Source organism: Rhinolophus sinicus, chromosome 5 (assembly GCF_057876585.1).
Source record: "Rhinolophus sinicus isolate RSI-liver-muscle chromosome 5, RSI-T2T, whole genome shotgun sequence".
In the NCBI taxonomy this organism is placed as follows: Eukaryota; Metazoa; Chordata; class Mammalia; order Chiroptera; family Rhinolophidae; genus Rhinolophus; species Rhinolophus sinicus.
In genome coordinates, this window is record NC_142505.1 from 81,314,739 (window position 1) to 81,326,514 (window position 11,776).

General features: G+C 43.3%; 1 protein-coding gene across 3 annotated transcripts in view; it reads right to left on the bottom strand.

Moving 5' to 3' along the window:
* SIL1 (SIL1 nucleotide exchange factor) overlaps positions 1-10,660 on the bottom strand; it is a 183,711-nt gene extending 173,051 nt beyond the window's left edge. The window contains exons 1-2 of one of the 3 annotated variants that reach the window (XM_088798636.1): positions 10,459-10,564; positions 8,937-9,003 (exon numbers count right to left, since the gene is read on the bottom strand). The gene's annotated coding sequence lies outside the window, so the exon portion shown is untranslated. Of the gene's footprint in view, positions 1-8,936; positions 9,004-10,458 lie in introns of all 3 variants that reach the window. The other 2 variants (XM_019740406.3, XM_074313593.2) reach the window with 2 other exon arrangements.
* Positions 10,661-11,776: the final 1,116 nt, after the last annotated feature.

Here is an 11,776-nt window from a genome sequence, read left to right on the forward strand (position 1 = left end):
TTACCAATGAACACTATAATCTGTGTGTAAGGAGAAAAGCAACATTGATGTGTGGCCAAGGCAGTAGGAGCCCGCAGGGCTTTCCCCTTCAGCCTCAGCACGCCCCTCACATCGCTTGGTAGCAGGCAAGCCAGCAGGCAAGGCCCAGGCAGCACAAAGGGGAACTGTCCCCTAGGTCTAGGGAGAATATTGCCCTCTCAGAAGGAAATCAGTACGAAGCAACAAAGAATAAACAAGATCAGTTCTCCACTGAAGTAACCCATCAAAGGAGGGAATTTGGAGAGGAGTTACTGAGGGCAGGGACCTTCTCTGTCTCACTCACCATTATATTCCTACGGCCAAGTAGTACCTGACACATAGTGGGTGCTCAGCAAAGAACCCACTGGATTGAATGGTAACCACAAAGACTCCTGAGGTTGGAAAAGATTGATGAGAGCTAGAATCTAGTTGTTCCTACTGCAACCTGTGGAAAAGGAAGGACTGTGGTCTGCAAAGAATACATAAAAGGGATACCTAGACAACAAAAACGAGTCTCTCTCAAATACATTCCTGGTGCCCTAACAGTCTGACAAGTGTACTTTGGTCAGACTACTTATGTAGTCCTAAAAGACCAATGCTGGGAGGAAAGAGAGGAGAGGGAAGGAGAGAAGGGAATATAGGAGACAAAATATTTTACTCAGTGCTTACTATGTACATATCTGAAAACCCCAGCGGGGTTTACAGATGAAGAAATAGGAACAGAGAGGTTAAGTAACTCATCTGAAGTCTCACAGCTAGTACATGGTTTAAATCTGAGTATATCGGATGCTACGGCCAAAAGCTTTCCACCATACTTCACCTTGCTTTCCTCTAGGGGTGAGCTGACTTCCCAGCTCACTTTTCCTATAGAGGAGACAATGCTCCTATTGTGTTTCCCCAAAAATAAGACCTAGCCGGACCATCAGCTCTAATGTGCCTTTTGGAGCAAAAATTAATATAAGACCCGGTCTTATTTTAATATAAGAGTGGGTATAATATAATATAGTATAGTATAATACAGTATGGTATAGTATGGTATAGTATAGTATAATACCGGGTCTTATATAAGACCCAGTCTTATATTAATTTTTGCTCCAAAAGACACATCAGAGCTGACGGTCCGGCTAGGCCTTATTTTCAGGGAAACATGGTACCTGTCCTCACAAATCAACTAGGCAGTCATGTTTCTAAGAGTAGTTAACTGGAACTGTGGCTTGACGGTCTCGTGAATTCCGTGTACTTGAGACAGCCCACTGTAACCTAAACCTGGGTGAACTGGCTGAGTTTCTGGACCTACAAAGCAGACAACCAGTGAAAGCCTAACTAAGCCATCAGCTGGTACCTACGGTATTTCTGGGACAACCCTCTTTGGAACAGCCAACGCAAGCATGATCTTTACATGCCCCCAACAAGTTCTCCGCAGAGATGACAAAGGAGGTACCAGGCGCCTGTCCCACTCTGACCTGTAACAGTAATGATTTAAGTAGGAACAGTACAGGTAAAACGTCAATGATTTCTGCTTGGTCCTCAGAAGCAACTGAGCCTTCCCTTCATATTGTTCGCGGCCTCTCGAAAGCTTCCGGAGACCTTCCAGGGGCAACAGAGTAGAAAGGGCAAGATGATCTCAATGCTGTATTCTCAAGGGTCCAGCGGTGAGGATCGGCCAGTATTTTCTAATGGAAGTGAACACCCTGGACAGGCTCCAGGGAAGCAAAGTAGTACTAAGGCACACTGTCTTTCAGGATTATCTGTTTACTTTGCCTCCTGTTACAGTGCTTTCATCAGTTATAATTGTTTTTCTTTTTTTTCCCTAAAGATTAGGGAAGCTGATGATTCACTCTGGTGCACAACAGCTGCTAGGAGGACCTGTGGGAAAGGGCTACCAGCAAAGGGCGGCTGTGTACAGTTAGGAGGGTCTCCCAGGAGTGCCCTACATGCCAAGCCATATGTTGTCAGGATATGAATCCAGACCCATCTTTCACACTTTACAATGTTTATTCTCTCCGAATGTGGAGCATTAAATTCTATCCAAGGACTACACAAGTCCTTCCAATTTTATTCCACACTTAACTTCTTTGCCAGAAAGATTTGTAACCTGGAAACAAAGCCCTCAGCCTAATAGCAGCAATAATACTCAGCAAAGAAAAGGAAACCTGACCGTCAATTCAACCTTCCCTGAAAGGGAAGTGGAGCCTTAGTGTACCCCACCTAGAAAATGGAGAAACCTACTATTGATCCCCTTTCTCCAAACAACACAGGCCTACATAACTGAGCTTCCTAAGGAGCAGTTTGACCAGGCCCACCATTCCTTATTGCCTCACACTGACTGTTCCCTACCTGGCCCTGAAAATATCCGGGTTGGAGACCCCTGGCCAGTGAGTGAGAGAGAAAGCTGATCAACTGGTAGGCACATCAGTTGACCAAACAGCAGGACTCCTGAATTCACAGTATTTCTTAAACACCCTCTGTGAGCCAGGAACGGTGCTGGGGGCTGGGTACATAAGGAGAAAAGAGGGATGCGGTGTCTACCCTCCAGGAATTTCTAGTTGGAAAGGTAAGCCTTACTCTAAAGAATCAAACTGCTTCAAACACAAAGGGGCCTGGGAGTTGAGCATGCCCGATTCACTGTGGCTAGGGATCAAGGAATGCTTCAGAGAAGTGGGATTTGAACAGGACTGTTATCATTTCTCAGGCTTTCACCTAGTCATTCATTTATTCAACAAGCATTATGGTGTCCATGTTACACTCAGCATTATGCTGGAGACACAAAAAATAAAGCAGAGCCCATGTCCTTGAGAAACTCATATAATAAGAGACAAAATAACTAACCAGGATAAAGTAGATTGAATTCCACAATCAAAGTGTTGCTATGGGATACAGATAAGGAGGTATCAGGCAAGGCTTGCTGAAGAAGGCAGCTGTGCAGCACGAAGTAGGAAACTAAGGAGTGGGTACTCTGTGCAAAAGAACTGGCAGAGATACAGACATGAGTCTTGCTCAGAGGACCACATGGACCAGTCTGTCAGGAGCAAAGGGTACACGTGGGTAATGGTAAAGGATATAAAGTGTAGGACAGGGAAACACCAGGATCGGTATGGAACACCAGGACAACTGATACATGGAAATTTATTCAGCAGCCAGTGGGTGCCACCGAAGGTTTCTAAGCATGAGTGTTCTCTGTCAGCGCTGTATTTAGGAAGACCCCAAATGTCAGTGGCGTACAATGTCCCGGAGGAAGCTGATGCAGGAGCTAGGAGGAGGCTCCCGTAATAACTCCATTATAACAGCAGCTATAGGAAACAGGAAGCAGTAAGACTAGGTGAGATAGCTACTGCAGAGGCCTGCCAGGAAAAATGGCATTTCTTTGAAAACACTTAATTCTCATTTTTTACCAATTCAGAGTGGTCTTCCTCTAAAATAGTGAGGTTTTCGTTTGTTTCATTAAGACACAGGCTATAGTTATGGTGCTTGGGCTTTTTAAATACTCAGCTTGAGGTCAATATAATGGGGGGTAGCAGCTTCAGGAGCTTACTCCCATTCCCACTCCCACTGCTACTCTGAACCAGTTGTAAATCTTAAGGGGAAAAAGGGTCAACTTGAGCACAAAATCCAGGTCAGTGTATTTAAGTATGTCTCCCTGACCTAGCACAAGAATCAAAAATGGGCATGCAAATCAGAAGAAAGCCGTGATGGAAGTCCAAGTTCCCTTAATGAGCTAATTGCTTCATGTCTGAAGAACAGAAGGCAAGAGACAAGGGGAACACACTGTCAGAGGGCCCAGGTGGGCTCTGGACCCACCAGCCCTGCTCTATTAAAATCCCCATTCAGACACTGCCCGGGAAACAGGGCCCGCGGGCTTGGGCAGCCCATTAAAGAGGGCATCAGAAAGGTGAGAAATGAGCAGAGTAAGGAAGGAGACGGCAGAGAAACTGCAAAGTTCCTTACTATTTACAACTTTTAGTTATTCAGCATGAGCTAGCTGAGACTACTGCTATGAATAATAAACCAATCAACAAAGACAGACAATGACACAGTGGCTAAGATAAAACGTGGTCAGTATACCTTATCCTCTAACCAAGTTTTGGGTCAGGAACTGGCAACTGCTGCTGTTGTCATTATTGATAATACAGAGCACTTAAATTGTGCCAGAGAAAGCACTTTCCGTATATATTCTATTAATTCTCAAGACAGCTACAAAAGTAACTATTACTATTCCCATTCTACAGATCACGAAATTAATTCTTTGGCTGCGTTGATTTCAACTTTTTTATTCAAAATGTGTCAGAAATCCACAAAAAACAAAAAGGGGTTATTTTGACTATTTTATGCATTTAATAATAATTTGAGCTGCTTTGTATATGAATGGCATTATTTTTATACATAAAAATTTCATTATTCATTCTTGAAAAACACAAAAATACAGAGAAATGTACATCCGCTTTCCTAAACTTCCTTTCTGGAAGTTTCTATCTGCAGTCAGCAGATGGAAACATGAGGTCTCACAACTAAGTTCACAAACTCGCCACCGTACGCTAACATTGGCAACACTGTACAAACAGCTCCGTAAGGTTTCATAACCCTGGTATATCAGTGTCTCACAGCTGTGTTCGTGTCGATGTGTGGCGATGTCTTGCTGAGTGGCGTTCATTATTGTTTGGGCATGTTTTTGTGTAGCATCACAAGAATGTCTGAGCTTGAATTAGAACAACGAACACACATTAAATTTCTTGTTAAACTTGGCAAGAGTGGAAGTGAAATCAGGGACATGTTAGTCCAAGTTTATGAGGATAATGCCATGAAGAAAATGGCACAGTACAAATGAATTAAACGTTTTTCTGAGGGGAGAGAATGTGTCACTGATGAAGAGGGGTCAGGGCAGCCAAAAAACGAGCAGAGCTGATGAAAACATTGCAAAATTCGTCAAATTGTGCATCAAAATCATTGGCTGACTATGAGAAGCAGTGCAGACCAAATAAACATCGATGGAGAAAGTTAGGAAAATCTTAACTGAAAATCTTGGCATGAGAAAGGTGTGTGCAAAAATGGTCCTGAAGAAGCTCACCGAAGAACAAAAGCAAAGAACAAAGTTTGCCAAGACCTTTTGGAGAGGCAAGACGATGTTTTGGGCCGTGTTATCACTGGTGATGAAACATGGGTGTATTAATACGACCCTGAAACAAGGCGTCAAAGTGCACAATGGAAGTCAGCCAATTCTCCACAACCAAAAAAGTTCCGTCAGTCCAAATCAAGAGTCAAAACAATGTTGCTAACCTTTTTTGATTCAGAGGGATTATTCATTATGAATTTATACCAACTGGACAAACAGTTAACCAAGTTTACTATTTGGAAGTGCTGAAAAGGCTCCGTGAAAGTTAGGCGACCTGAACTTTTCGCCAAAAATTCATGGCTCTTGCATCACGACAATGCACCAGCCCACACGGCACTGTCTGTGAGGAAGTTTTAGCCAGTAAACAAATAACTGTATTGGAACACCCTCCCTACTCACCTGATCTGGCCTTCAATGACTTCTTTCTTTATCCGAAAACAAAGGAAATATTGAAAGGAAGACATTTTGATGACATTCAGGACATCAAGGGTAATAGAATGACAGCTCTGATGGCCATTCCAGAAAGAGTTCCAAAATTGCTTTGAAAGGTAGACTAGGCACTGGCATTGGTGCATAGCTTCCCAAGGGGAGTACTTCAAAGGTGACCGTAGTGATATTCAGCAATGAGGCATGTAGCACTTTTTCTAGGATGAGTTCGTGAACTTAATTGTCAGACCTTGTATACACTTGGATATATTCGACTGTCACAGTAACAGGGTTAAAGCTTAGAGAAAATAAGTAACTTGTTCTCGATCTGACATCTAATAAGTAGAGAGCAAAACATGAAACCAAGCGAGCTAACTCCAAAGTGTTTTTAAACCACTCTGACCTGCCATTCATTCCTTCACTGTCTTTTTCTTTTAGAGATGTATTAAAGGTCTGCTTGAGTCACCAGAAAAGATCCACTGGTGCACTGGCCCCATTCTTTACAGAACATACTCACAGTGTCTGGTCTGAAAGCTATTTGTTTAGAAGAGAGGGGGAAACTTCAAATCTATTTCCTCAGGGTTATGAGCAAGAGGAAAGAAACACACTTCAACATGAATAGAAGAAATACCAGCATGACAGCCAAAGCTCTCAATGGTGACAACAGACAAGATAGTTAGTTGGGGGGGAGGGGGCCTTCTTTCTCCCTGGAGATTTTCAACTGCAATAGCATCTTGCATCTTTACAGGCTTTAAATAATTCTAACAACTTCTATGGCTACCCTCTGTAAGCTCTCTTGCTTGAGTCTCAGCTCTGCCACAAATATACCGGTGGCCCTAAAAAATGTATATGACCCATTTCACTTCTCTGGGGCTCAGATCTGTCATCAGTAAAATAAGAACCTATCAAATGCAAAACTAAAGCCAGGGCAGTGACAGAACTAGAAGGCTATCTCCTGACTCTTCACTCATCCAAGGAGCCACAAACAGTCATCCCTTGGATCTGAACCAGACCCAGCCCTGATGTTTGTAATGAAATTGATATAAATCCCCCAACAATGATTTCCTCCAGCCCAGAAACACGATGATTTTAGACTTTAGCAGCTGGGCCCACGGATGTAGACTTTGCTTCATGAATACAATCAAATCCAACTCCCCATGAGTATGAGATGGGGAAGATCACAAAATCAACTTAAAATACCTTGCTTAGGAGCTGGCCCCTTAAACTTCCAATGTCTTATTACCCATTGGATTCAAGCATGACCCATCAATGTTGTATCGACTGTTCTACTTTATGTAACTTCCAGGGAACTGAAGCCTGCTAGTCTAGAATTCTAGAGTTTGGTCAGATGGCTGCTACCCACCTTGGGAGCCTCACAGAAATGTGAGGTATGTGCATGAAACTATTCCCGGAAGAAAAGATACCGTGTTTCCCCGAAAATAAGACCTAACCGGACCACCAGCTCTAATGCAATTTTGGAGTAAAAATTAATATAAGACCCGGTATTATATTTTATTATATTATATATTATATTATATATTATGTAAGACCAGGTCTTATAGTAAAATAAGGCCAGGTATTATATTATTTTATACCCAGTCTTACTTATAGTAAAATAAGACTGGGTCTTATATTAATTTTTGCTCCAAAAGATGCATTAGAGCTGATTGTCCAGCAAGGTCTTATTTTTGGGGAAACACGGTATGAACTGAGAGAAGGGCACTCATCATAACGTGACCATGCTGGCACCCTGATGTCACACTTCCAGCCTCCAGAACTGTGAGAAATAAATGTCTGTTATTTCAGCCACCCAGTCTATGGTATTCTGTGATAGCAGTCCATAACTGATTAAGACACTTCTCAATACCTCATACTTCAAAGCCAAGGGCAATATTAGGAAAATGAGGGCAGAGCTGGCCAGCAAACACAACCACACCCTAGTCAAAGAGCTGCCTAGGGGAAACCTGAAGAAACTGTAAGTCCGGATTGAGCATAGTTCCGTTGCTACTATATTCTCACTCTCCAAGGTAGAGAATTGCACAAGTGAGGACACCAGGTGTAAACTCTTAACAAGTCAGGAAAATTCTGGGAGGTTCACCACAGGTATTCTGAGCAGCTTAACTCTTTTAGGGTTCTGTCCCAAAGACAAACGCGATTATTGTTGATGCTAGGAATCAGGGGTTACCCAAACCCCACTAAATGGCAACAGGCTAGTCTCCTTCTCCCTTACTCAGCTGTGAAATCCTTAGTGAAAGTAAATGAAGGAAAAAAAGGGGGCAGGATAGTCCCTCTTCAGACCACATATATTTGAAATAAGAAGCTCTGTGCTGTGGAAGACTAAGGCTTGCAGCTTAAGGCTGACTCAGAGAAGGATAAAGTATTCATCCTCGCTCAGAAAGAACAAGATTAGCTCCACAAAGACAGGTCTCCAAGTTGACACCAAATCCAGCAGTTAGAGATGCCTGCGCTACAGAGCGTGATCTAAGTAAGCGCCATCTGAGGCCCTAGAGAAAAATCCCCAGGAACACACAACCAAGGGACTGGCTTTGTAAAAATGTTCAGATTAGCACTCCTGTAAAGAGGCTTACTCCAAGAGACTGGCAGACGGCCTCTGCAGCAAAGCTTCACTTAGGATAAAAAATTAACGAAGGGAAAAAAAGGAGGCAGGATGAGAAGAGCATGAATCCACAAACATAATGAAGAGATTTGGAAGGCATCCATCTATTTGGAAAAAGGTACAACTTGCCTTTAGAGACTGTCTTTTTTTTTTTCAATATTCTCCGTAATAGCAAATCTTCATTCTTTGAGGTTGAAAACAGTTACTACATTTCTATGTCCCAAGAGCTTTTATATGTATTACCTCATTTAACCACTCTTCAAAGTAAGTATTATTCCCATTTTTATGCAGTGGAAAACCGAGTCTAAGAGGTGAAATAACTCATCTAAGGTCATACGGCTAATAAGCAAGTGATAGACTGAATCAAAACTCATGTTTACCACACTCCAAAAATCTTTTATGCCCACTTCGAAAGAACTGTTAATTCATCTATAGACAAGTCAGATGACAAGTTTCTTAACCATGCCATTTGGGGTTAAAAATAAATAAATAAATATATATATATATATATATATATATATACACACACATATATGGTGTCGTATTAATGAAACTGACCTCTCACATGATCCAAAAATGTCTCTGGAGATCATTTCAGAGGTGAACTTTCAAAACTGCTTTAGACAATAGCCATATCACTTAAGGGATGCCACCTTCAACGCCCACCACCCCACATACCACTCTAGAGGAGAGCAACACTCATTGAGGATTAAATTCGGGTGTTTATTTTAAAACCCATTTTGTAGCTTTTTCCTTTCGCTTAATTACCTTTTTTTGGTACCAGTGAAACACACCAGGGCTCAAAGTTGGCCTCTGCAGGGAAGTAATAGATGGCCTGCAAAGACAGCAGAAAGGGGAAGAAAACAGGAACCAGCATACAAGGCAACTTTTCATTCTTGGGCTACTAACATCGCTAACATGTTCCCATTCCCATCTGTAAAATGGGGCCAGTAAATCTTTTCTGTAGCCAATTTCATCAGAACAGCACATGTATTAAATTCACTAAACACCACAAGAAAGTTTAAAACACATCTGCTGTGGCAACACCTTCTTAAAAACTTAAGGGCCATGTTCTCAACTGAAATTATAAACCAAGTCCTGATCCATGTTATACAAATATCAACCCTGATATCCTCATGCCGTGGCTCTCATCAAAATCCTATCCAATCCCCAAATGTGGCTATACTTTCATCAAAAAAGAAAAATGTTTGAGTGGAGTGAGAGCTAAAAAGACACACAGATACAAAACATCTTTCACACTGTCAAAACAAACACTGTTAAGTGTTTATAAATACATCAGTTTCTTCTCTTAGCAAACATGGACAGGGCCATTCATTCTCCTGCCTACCTAGTCTGGGTTAACCTAAACCCCCCAACCCCCCAAAGCAGTTTGTGGGTTTGGTTTTGTTTAATTGAGGTCAGAAAGCCAGCTGGACTTGAAGCCAGGCTTTGAAAAAGGTTTATTAGAAAACTGATCTTACATATGTGTTGTCAATACATATTTTTAAAGGCATCAAACAGCCCTCTAGCTCCTACAGGGCAAAGGAAGCTCCCACTGGCCTCTGAGGGGTTAGGCATTTCCTGACTCCTCGTCTTTCCCTCCTGGAGCCATATTAAGAAGCTCATATATCAACTGATTCTGTCTTCTGAAGCAGAGACTCTCAAAGCGAGAGTTTCGCTGAATCAGAACCACCTGGGGAGGATTGCAGGTGCCCAAGATCCACTTCATCAGAAATCCCTGTGGGTAGAGACCAAAGATATGCACAACCTACAAAGTGATTTGAGACACACCAAAGTCGGTAACCCCTACTTTAAAGGCAAGTCTTCCCCTACCGGGACAAAGAAGAACACAAGATAGGACAGGAAGTAGGGCGCAATTCCATATGGTGACGAGACACAGAGGAGTCAGTCAGCCAAGAACACTGGAGCGGTTAGATAGATGCACAAACTGAGGCCGGGAGACGGGAACTGGGAAGGAAACTAAAACGTGTGGCGTCAAAAGCCTGTCTCAGACCCCCCAGCCTCATCTCCTGGTATTTAAGAAGGGTTACTAGAGACGTTCTGAGTAGTGAAGGCAGGGAAAGCAGCAGTTGGGCTGAGAGGCCAGGTCGGCTGACAGTACTGAGCGCAGGACCCACTTAAATGTCCCACTTTGGAGACACGAGGGGGGATACGTGGGGACCCCAGAACAGTGCTGGGAAAGCGCCGGGGCCGCTGCCGGGAGGAGGCCGGGGCAATGCCCTAAGCCCCCCGCCCAGCTCCAGGACCGGACGGCCCTCACCGCCCCTACCTTCGGGTTCCCGCCTGACAGCCGAGGGGCAGACACAACCCCCACAATTCCAGGCTGCCGCAGCGGCAACTAGCTCCAGATGCGCAGACGCCGTGGCGACCGTCCGAACCCGTGAACGCGCGGCTATTACGTCGCTCTCCGCTTCGCCCAATTGCCGCCTTCCAGAACAGCGGGAGGTCGCCTCACTCCCTTTCAAGCACTTTGAGTTGTTAGCCCCGCCTCTTCCTGTCGCTGTTAAATTCCCCTGCCCCACAGCGTCTCCCTCCGCGAACATCCTGGAACTTTTTTTTCCGGTGTCCTTCCGCCGGAGTGAAACACGTCTAAATGATGCCAACGGGCATAGTTTTCCTTCTAAGTTAGGCCAAGGTGTCACTTCTTCTCTGATTTCCCAGCAGTCTAATTTCTTTCTAAGGGGAAGATCCTCAAAAAGAAACGGGAGTGAATTAAAATAAATCAAACTGTTGTGACTCAGTTTGGGATAAAGCCGAGTCTCAAGCAACAAATAGTCCTTCGAAAATTCATGGAGAATAGGCCACCTGCAAGTCACCCACTTTACATACTTGTGTATTGTATGAATTTTTTACAACGACAAAATGTTTTTAAAATATTAAAATATTTTAATCTACTTTTATCACTGAATAGCTGCTATTTTATAGGTGCTAGCTGCTTGCATATACATCGTATTTCTGTAACTTTCTAAGATTAAAATTGTCATCCCATTTTTATAGATGGAAAAGCTGAGGCTCAGAGGTTAAAGGATGTACACAAGCTCACACAGTCAGAAAGTGGTAGAACTGGGAATTCAAGTCAGATTTGTATGCCTCCAAAAGTCCTATTTTTCTTTTCATGATACTACTCTGTTTCAGCTTTCCCTTGCCTCCCCTGACCAGTAAAATGGGGTGCTCCCTCACGCCCTCAAATGATCCCTTGTCATTCAGGGGTGGAGAAAAGGATCATCCGAATAAGCAGTGATCTCCCCCAAACAGCAGGTATTCCCCACAAGCAAGCAAACAACCTATCTTTTGAGTTCCTTTCCCTTTACTTTGTATTATGTGAGCTTCTAGCAATTAATTTACTTTCTTGATTGTTTACTCTAAGCAGGTGGGAAATTGACTTTGCAGCCACTTAGCAAGCCTTGATTAGTATCCTGGGGGAGGGAGAACAAGCTCCTGGGCAATAGTTGAGTGAGTAGTATCAGTGTGGGGACAGAGCCCCAGAGAACAGTTTCCAGGCTCTCAGCCTCACATAGAAAGGTGCTGGCTCAGGTAGTAAATGGCTATCACCTGTGATTGGATGGCCATCAGCTGTGGCTAGTTGG